Consider the following 10,370-nt stretch of genomic DNA (forward strand, 5'->3'; position numbering starts at 1 on the left):
AATGGCCTAGAGTTTGCTAGAACCGCCTTTCTTCTTTCTTTTTCTTTTCTTTCTCTCCTTCTTCCTCCATGGTGCGACAGGCTCCTCTCCCCCTTGCACTACGATTCCGGCCACCGTACGACGAGCATGTGGTGGCGAACGACTCACCGTTTGCCGCTGACTACACATCCAGCCTCTTCTCACGTGGACGGAGCTCCAGCGGCGCGATCGGACCTCCTTCTACAACCGCAGCTTTCTCTTCCATTTTTCGGCGAAATCTCGCTGTTCAGTCAATTCCAGGCGACGAGAAGGGTGCCAATCGACTCCTCTCCTCCGCACGAACCTTTCCCCTCCATTGATTTGTGATTTCGCCAGCGTTTTGACGAAACAACATGGTTGGCGGCGAGGAGGGAGCTGTCGGGCCCAATCCGGCCAAACGAGTCACTGGCTCATCAAATTGTTGGTAGATTTGGACTCCTTACGCAATCTTGAGTCGGGTGGTGGTAATCTTGCAATTTTCTGGGCAAGATCGACTTTCCGGCCACCATGCACGGCTGCTGGCGGCGGCATTTCGGTGACCGGCCGGCGACACTCCGGCGAGGCCCTGAGAGGCAGAATTCTCTTCTCTTCGCGCTGATCGTGGAATCGTCGCCCAAATTTCAATTGGTACGTTCTAAGACTAATTTCCTATTTTCGGTATAAATTCTAAACTTAGTAATCATTAGTCAATTAAATTGAATTTGAATGAATTGATTCATATATTATATATGAGCTAGGTTGAGAATGACCTATTGTCATGAACAATAACTATTTTGAATAATTGAGGACCTTTAGATAAACTAATCCTAAGAATTGATATATATATATATATATACAAGGACGATTTGAATTACTTAGTAGATGTATTCATTACATTATAGTTAATTGAAGCATTTGTTCTTATTGGCTGATATAAAATTTAACAAAGATATAAATATGTGGTTATTATCTTTAAGCAAGAATGAAGAAATGAAAGCTTGCTAAAGAATACTATAATAGTTAGATACTACGAAACTATCAACTGAAAGCAATTGAAATTAACTTAATGATATAAGTTTTATTCGATTATATATGTATTAAAGCCTTCATTTGTTTGGTAATTAGCTATTGAAGCTAGTTATAATTATATGAAGTAAAGAATGATTGCTATTACCATTGGAACATGATTGTTGTAAATTAATGGTTGAGTGTTGATATTGTTGTTTCGGAAGGAGGATGGGATTTTAAATTGATTGATTGCCCGACAGATGGGCGGTGTGCAATGATTGATAAATATATATTAATATTGTGATATTTGAGCAGGTAGATAGTCCAATTTTTAGGGGAGATGCTGCCGAAATTTCGCTAGAACTTAGTTTAGTTTTAATTAATGACATAATTAATAAGTTTATTTAGATTAATTCTATAACTTAATACATAATAAATAGAGTGCTCTAATTATTTATTTATTATCTTTATTATTCATTTAGTTATTTATTTATTTATTTATTTTCATTGTTATTGTTTATTATTATTATCATTTATTTTATCGTTATTGTTTATTGTTAATAGTATTTATTTAATTATTTAATTGCATTTGAGAAATGGATGTCTAATTGTGCATTGCATTACGATGTTCAATTGATCACTATGTCTGCATCTAATTGCAATGTTTGATTAATTGTGTTGTGATAATGCTATGCTTTGTTTGTGTGGAATTGGGATGAAGTGGGTCACCATGGGTTTGTGAGAATGGTATATGTGATATGGATCCTGAATATGATATGAAATTTGGCCGGGTAAACGGGAGATCGGCGCCTCGTGTGCACCTACCGCTATGATTTGTGTGATATGGAAAACCACAGGTTGGTCTCTTTATTGGGCGCACCTGATAATCTAGATCTGATCGCAGCCCGCAGGGTGGCCTCCTGTTGTGAGCGCTTGAAGATCTAGATTTGATGGAGACGACCGGGTTGCCTCCTATTGGTATAAAAAAAAAAGAGAGAGAGATTATACTGAAATCACAGGTTGGCTTCTTTATTGGGCGCACCTGATAATCTAGATTTGATCGCAGCCCGCAGGGTGGCCTCCTGTTGTGAGCGCCTGATGATCTAGATTTGATGGAGACGACCGGGTTGCCTCCTGTTGATTCAAAAAATAAAAAAAATATAAAAAAATAATAAAAAATAAAATAATGAGAGGACTGGTTGTGTGAGGATTAAACCGGTCGGCCAGAATAGGGGATTGGCTCCCTGGTGCGCATGTGAGTGGATGAGCCATGTGGGAGGACGGCTCATCGGGGTTTCGGTGACGCCACTGACTAATTTCCACGTGATGTGATTATATGAAGATGTTAATGATTGTGAGTGCTGGTGATTTGCCATTTGTGTGACTGGCTGCGTGAGCATATAACTAGTCGGACGACTAGATTGATATGTTTACACACTTGTGTGACTGCGTGTGTTGTGCAATAATTATTACTCCTTAGAAAACTCACATGTCTTATTTGATTTTTCAGGAAGTAAGTTTTTCTTTAATCCGATTTAGGCTATGTTTCTTCGGCGCAGGGCAATAGAGAAATTTTCCTAGTTCCAAAATTATTTTACTATGTAATTATGTGCATAAAAAGCTATGTATACTAAAGAGTTAGTGACTCCGCAGTTGTAGGAATTACATATATTTAGTCGTGTATTAACATAGACAAAATAATTCTGTAAGCCCGTATTAGAAATGTGATGTATTGTAAATTGGGCCCAAACTATGGGATGCTGTAAAAGATAAACTTGGGCCGAGAAATAATAAAAATCTTGAGGTTTATTTTTCATAATCATATGGACTAAATGTTGAAATTTATACCGAGATAATAGAATCTAGTGTTTCAGGCTTACTACGGGTCTCGGGGGCCTTAACCTTACCTGGGCCCTAGTGCCAGTCCGGCCCATGGAAACGGGTCGTGACAATTTTATTTTCAAACCATTAGAAAAAAAAAGGAACCAGGGAACCAAGTTATATTACTCTATCACCGATCAATATCTATTTTTTCACCATTTATATTTTTTTTTGTATCATTTATAATATCTTTGGCCTAATATCTTTCTGTCTGTTGCTTGGCACGCCATTTTAAGGCAATAATATTTTATTTAAGACCTATAGGAGGCATTGAAATCATTTGCAAGACATTCTGTGCAAGAATGAATATCATCACCGATCAATATCCTTTTTTCACCATTTATAATTCTTTGTCTAATTATTCTCCTTTTAATTTTTATTTTAACACTTGATTTGGGTTTTGCAATGGCTATAAGTCTATAATGTTGATTCATGAAAATTGATTACATCTTTGAACATATAAGAGTAATTTCTAGTTGTTGAAATCAACCAACCAATGAAGCTTCTTTGGTTATATAATCAACCAATGAAGGAAGCAATATCCACTGCTTGCAACAACTTGCTTCTTTGGAACGGGTGAAATCACAATAAATATGCTTTTAATAGATATCTAATGATTCTAAGATTTGTTGAGCTTCGGCTGTTGTGTGCAGACTTATGGACCACCACATAGTATCTAATATGGTAATTAACACTTTATTCTATGCTATTTCAATAATGATTTTAATGGAATATTAATAATTTAACGTACATACTTATGTAAAAAAAAAATATTAGATTAAAATTTTTATGTTGGCATGTGAATGATTTCCATTAAACATTTTAGTTATTTACGCAAAGACCATTACTAGCAAGGCTTTTAGAATAATGGTTGAAATATCACTGCGGGCTACACAATAGGGGGTAACCCTTCTCTTAACTCACAAAATTTGTGAAAACAACTGTGGTCGAGAGTACTCGAACTCGAGAACTTCCACTCTTCACATAAATGAGAAGACTAAATAGATCACCATTTGATTGACAGGCTTTTAGAATAATTTGGTATGATTGTAATATAGATGATAGTATTTCATAAATTGTCAACATTTTTATATTGTTGCATGGATTAAAAATTAATTCATGAATTAAAAAAAAAGACTTATTTTTTAATTTTTTCTAACTGTTTTTATATTTTAGGTTCATGAGAAGACAATAGTGTCATCTAGGAAGCTCAAAAAGATAATCTAAGCAGTTTTATAATTACTTCATCAAAGTGAAAGTTAGAAAAATATAGCATGTATAAAGAATTTTAGATAATTTTCAATAATGTTCAAATAATAAATGTAATTACTTTTGCGTATCTATTACTAAATATGAGAAAGTGAAAATTGTAGTATGATTTGTGAATCATATATATTATATATTACTAAAAAAGTGAGTTTATATAACTACATGTAATCCCTTTGATCATCGTATATAGAAATTCTCTCCACAAATAATCGGTAAAGCGCTTTCATCCTATAACACTCATTACGTTTTTTCTTTATTATTTATTAAATCTTAAGACATTTTCTCATTTTAAACAAAAGAGCCTTATACATGCTTAGTAGAATCAAAGCAAATAAAGGAAAAATAGAAGCATAGTTCAGAGGGGTTAGAAGCCAACAGAGTCAATGAGCGTATCCACTCAAGCAGAAGGTACGAAGTGCCATCTCATATGATCATATTCCAACTCTAAGTAGAAATATTTGCTAGATAACACATGAAATATTAAGTTTTATCGAATCTTCAAATTTATACAAAGTGTATTAATGGTCCAAAAATCATATTGATCCAATAGTTCATTTTATTTCTCAAAAGGTTCACATTTCCTTCTTTTCTTAGTTTCACGTAAGATTCTCATTTTATATGCAACTTCATTCATAATTCTTATCAAAATTCTTTTATCATCACATCCAAATAAGTAATGCCAAATTAATCATATTCATAGATTTTCTTTAATTACATGCATAAGGTAACTCTTTTTTACTTACCTTAAGCGTTCTTTAAAAAACCATTAATAGGCCATTAAGCCTTTAAAACGTCTAAACACTTTGAAAATCATTTTTATCAACTCATAGAAAATCATAGTTTCACAAGTGACCATTTAGCCACATAAAGTCATACAAGAATCTCATTCAAGTACTAAATCAATTTCCATCAACCATAAGCATATTCTATCATATATTCTTCAAATCTCATGCATTTCATTCACATATGAAATATCAAGGCTTTTACACATTCTAAGATAAATTTCCAAAAATGCATTTTCATTACATAAGTTAAAACACATTCTAAGACTAATTTCCAAAATATTTTCTTTACATATAAAACACTTTCCTTAAAAGTTCACCTTTCTCTTATGACCATGGAAGTTTAGAATCATATTAGGAATCAAACTCACAATTTTTCAAAACTGCAATTTCAACACACATGCTTAAGAAAACAAACAAACTCATAAAGAAAGTTTTATGAGCTATTCGGCCAAACCATAGATTCAACGTAACCAAGCTTTCTTTTTACATTTAAATCATTTAAAACCTTAATTTATCATTTAGAATCATAATCAAATCTCATTATATGAAAAGGTCCTTAAAAATTTCCAAAATTATAGTCATAGGATTTTTCATCACTCATAAATCAATTGAGGGCTTTCAAATTAAATTGAAATCCACATTCTTAGAAATGTTTTATAATGAGAAGTATCAACTAAAAGTAAAAAAAAAAAAAAAAAATCATTCTTCCCCTACATGGCTTGACCAAAAGAGGAAGTCAATTAAGGGAGTTAAATCTTCATTTTACAAAATACCATATCATTATTCAAGCCTCAATTAACATGATTAATACATCAGTCAATCCAATTTCAACTCAAATCACAAAATCATCCATTCAAACCAAAAATCCTAAAATTTTCTAAAATAAGAAATTGAAGAAATAGGTGAGAATGTTAAGCATTAACCTTAGAAATCAAGCTTTTAGAAAGCCAAGAATTCCCAAGTCGGTGGAGCCAAAAAAAAAAAAAAAGGAACCATGCACTCAAAGGATAAAAGGTGATTGCTACTGAGACAAACAAGTTAACATCTGTAGATTATATTAAGGAGGTCCTATACCCAAGCTGGCTCGCCAATGTAGTGATAGTACCGAAGCCAAAAGAAAAGTGACACATGTGTGTAGATTTTACATACTTAAATAAGACTTGCCCCCAAAGACTTGTATCCTCTCCTGAACAAAGATCAATTGGTTGACTTTACAACCGGGTATAAACATCACAACTTTATGGATGCAACATCAGGATACCATTAAATTGACATACACAAGTTAGATGAAGAGGAGACAACCTTCATCATAGACCAATGAACATTTTGCTACCTAGTTATGCCATTTGGATTAAAAAGGCCGAAGCCACCTATCAACATTTGGTCAACACCATGTTTAAAGAGTTGATAGTCAAGACAGTTGAAGTCTATGTAGATGATATGATTGTGAAAAGCAGACGAGTAGAGGATCCTTTGAAATTGATCTTAAACCCAAACCAATGCAATGGAAGCTTCATATAGACGGATCCTTTGAAATTTCTAGAGTAGGAACTAGAATAGTCTTGGAAGGTCCGAACCGGATCATCCTGAGGTATGCAGTACACATTGAGTTTTCAGCCACCAATAATGCAACTGATTGCGAGGCATTGATCATCAGCCTTAAGCTCAGAAATAAGGTAAAAGCTGACATTTTATTGATTCCTTGTGACTCACAACTTGTAATGCACTAAATAACATGAAGGTTTGCTATCAATGAGTCCTCCATGAGTAAATATCAAGCCCTATTCAAAAATCTATTGGCTCGAATATAAAAAAATGGAGGTAACTGGGTGATAAAGCAAATATTGAGGTCCGAAAACACACAAGCAGACTCCATACCCAAGTCTGCCTTTTGAAGTAGAAAACCTTAACCGAGGAGTATTGAAGGAAGAACAAAGCATCCTGAGCATCGAGCAAGTTAAAGTAATGCATGTGTTAGTAGAGGATTGTTGAGTGAAGCCCATCATTTAATACCTAGAATAAGGAATCCTCCCTCTCAAGCGAAATGGATATTTGAAAATAACAAGAAAAATTGCTAACTATTCATGAACATGGAGTATTATACCGAAGATATAAGACTCATCCACAATCTAGGTGTTTAAATAAACAAGAAAGTGATTATGTACTCATGGAAGTCTATAAGGGGTTTTGTCAACTACATAAAGGCAGATGCAACTTGGGAATACCACTATTTATTATGTCACTGGCTCATTTGTAATTTGCTAGGGACATATTTGTATTTCAAGGACTTATTTGTAATATGGCTAAGAGAAATTTGTAATATGCCGAGATACATGAAGATATCATGAGAATCACTCTTAATATATTGCTCGATTTATCTCTCCCTAATAGCTAGAAAATATCCTATGCAAGCCTATCTATTACATTAGAGAAAGTTAATGTTACTTGGGTCAAATATACACATTATGAGAACATAAGGTTGCCTTTTATATTGGTTTTACACCATCAAAAAGTAAGAGAGAGAATGAAGGTAAAGAGATATAATATAAAAGAAAGTGAGAAAAAGAGAAAAAAATCTAAAATGAGGAGAGATTCAATAAAAAAAGACTGAAATTGGCCTTAAAAAATTTAATTTTACACAAATTGAAATTGCGGCATCTTTAAGTTATAAATTGAAGTTCACACAATATAAAATGGGGATAATTGCAAGTTTAGTGTATGGACTATGCAATTTTTTTTATTTTGGGATGAATGGAAAAAGTTAACAATTTAGTGAAAAACTATTAATTTTTTAATAGTTGAATGAATTTTGCACATGTGCATAGCTAAAAATCCTCGTAGGACGACATGGACCCACTTATTCATTTGATTTTTGACTAATACGCACCAAATAGGACTCTACGTGAATTGCCACATGGATTACACTACTAATAATGGAAAATGAAAAATCTACCCCTACTTCCTTGGCCTCCCCATTCACCCAAATAGAGACCTGATTGGACTCAAACACAATCTCAAAAAAAAATCAATTTTCTTTCAAAATGGAAAACTCATGATCGATCCAGCTATTGGATAAATTTCTCAAAAAAATATTTGTAAAAAATATTGGCTTTTGGACAAAAATTTTGATATTTTTTTATAACACCTTTCAGTTAAAACCCACATCTTCTCCTTTTCTCTCTCTTTGTTCTATCTCAAATATAACACACACCGCCCAATCCTGAGAGACCCGACGGCGGATGCCACATTCGGTGCCGTAGGCACCGTCCTAACCTATTTATAATTCATACAATCATATTATGAATTAGAAGTGGCTTAGTATTCACAAGTTTAACAAGTAATAAGGTTTTGTTTTGAAAATGATTTGGGAGAGTCCTACAGAAAAACTGCAAGAGTTTCCCCAAAAATAGAAGTCGCCAAACATATGAATACAAAGCACTCCCAAATTCAAACTCCAAACCCCCATCAAATTCCAATATCAACACAATAGCACTTCTATAATTTCATAACTACATAATTCCTCAATAAAGTTTTAATATTCATCACTTAAATACATTCATTTAAACATATCAACTTCTAATGTTCTAACCATTAAATAAGTTCCAAGTTTATCTCCCAATAAATATACCAAACTAATTTACAATAACATGATTACATCATAAAGTAAATAATGTAGTCTCCAAAAATGTAAGACTTATACATGCCATTATTCTTAGTTACATAAAATATGAATCAACTACCAAAATATCTCTTCAGCTCTGATGCTACTCTTTAGGTCTTTAAGCAGCAAGCACAGTCTCCAACCTGCGCGTGATAAAATCAACACGCTGAGTATAAAACTCAGTGGTGCTCATAAAACACAACAAACCAATGTTGTGATGACAACATACTTAAAAATCATTTACATAAATAAAATCATTAAATTTGAACATGCATTAACATATATACACCAGCACATCATGCTTTAGAAACTCATTTGATATCATAAATAAGTTATTGTAAACTAAGATTTAGTTAAAGAATGTGATCTCATCTATTTCATTTCCTTAAAAATATTTTACAAGGGCTCACATACACTTAGAAGAAAAAGAAGGAGATAAGTTTTCATAGCTTATTCATAATGGCCTTAGGTCGCCAACCTTTTTATAACATATAGAGTGCGTCCGCCCTAACATAAGACACCCACGTGCCTAGCCTATGATCATAGCTTTTTATCATAATGGCATCAAATGCCGAGCATGCTCATTGTACAGAATACATCATATCATGCAACAAATTCACACCAAGTATAATAGAGCCCAAAATTCTAGATTAGATTACCAGTGACTTAATCCTAGCCATCCAATTTGGAGAAAAGACCAAAACACCCTTAGTTGCTTTATAAAAGTGAACCCCAATTATTTGAGCAACATTTCTCTTCTTTTGCTTCATGTTAGGCGTGTTCTTCTCCTCCTCCTTCTCTTTGTTTCCTTCACTTCCTACTTAGCTAAATCCACCAAAATTAACCTACCTAACTTGATTTAAGTAAGTAATCTTAGAGAGTGAAGCTAGAGAAGTGATATTTGGTGATAAATTTCAAGGAATTTGGAGATTTTCCTACTTGGGTCAAGTAAGTGATTTTATGATAATTTCATTATTTTTGGGTTTAGATTTTTCTTTTAGCATATACATGTTTAATCATGCTCCAATTTCTTCTTTTATTTGTTTTCTTTGTTTGATTTTGAGTTTCTTCCATGTAGAGGGTGGAGAGCCTTCTAACAAAGATAAGGGCAAAACCGAAGCTTAAGAAGCTTTGATTAAAGCTTTCTAAAGCTTGTTTTGAAGGTTAGTGTTCATAAACACACTTACCTTACTAAAATTTTTGATTTTGTGCCTTTATGCTATCATGTGTATATTTTAGGATTTTGTATGAAATGATTGATTTGTTAAATTTTGGTTGCAATAACATGCTCTTGGGTGATGTTTGATGAGTATTTATTATGTGGTAGACATTTCTACCTTGTATCTTTATTTTTCATGTTCTTTTCATGGTTAAGAAAGCTGAATTTGGAAAAAATGTGTTATTGAGTGAGATTAAGGACCATTTTTCGATCCTTTCTATTTTTCATTTGTGTCTGAGTCCTTCATAGAAGTTGTAGGTCTATTTCTCAGCTTTCCAACCCATCCTCTTGTGTCCAATTTGGAGATATATAGCTCAACTTATGATTGAAAAACCCAAACTGACTCTGTTATGTCGGGCCACATGCATCATTGAATTGAGTGCCCATTTTGACCATAATAATGACAAGCTTAGGTTTTGAGTTCTTCATGAAAGTTGTTACCTTGTGTCTTGTGACTTCTCTGGTTCTGAATTGGTTTAATTTGAGTGTTTGGTTAAGTAGGAATTCAATAAACATTGGACTTGGTTCTGCTGCATCAGGTCTGGTCTAT

The sequence above is a fragment of the Jatropha curcas genome, chromosome 10, assembly GCF_041381405.1.
Source record: "Jatropha curcas cultivar XTBG-Jc1 chromosome 10, XTBG_Jcur_1.0, whole genome shotgun sequence".
Lineage (NCBI taxonomy): Eukaryota > Viridiplantae > Streptophyta > Magnoliopsida > Malpighiales > Euphorbiaceae > Jatropha > Jatropha curcas.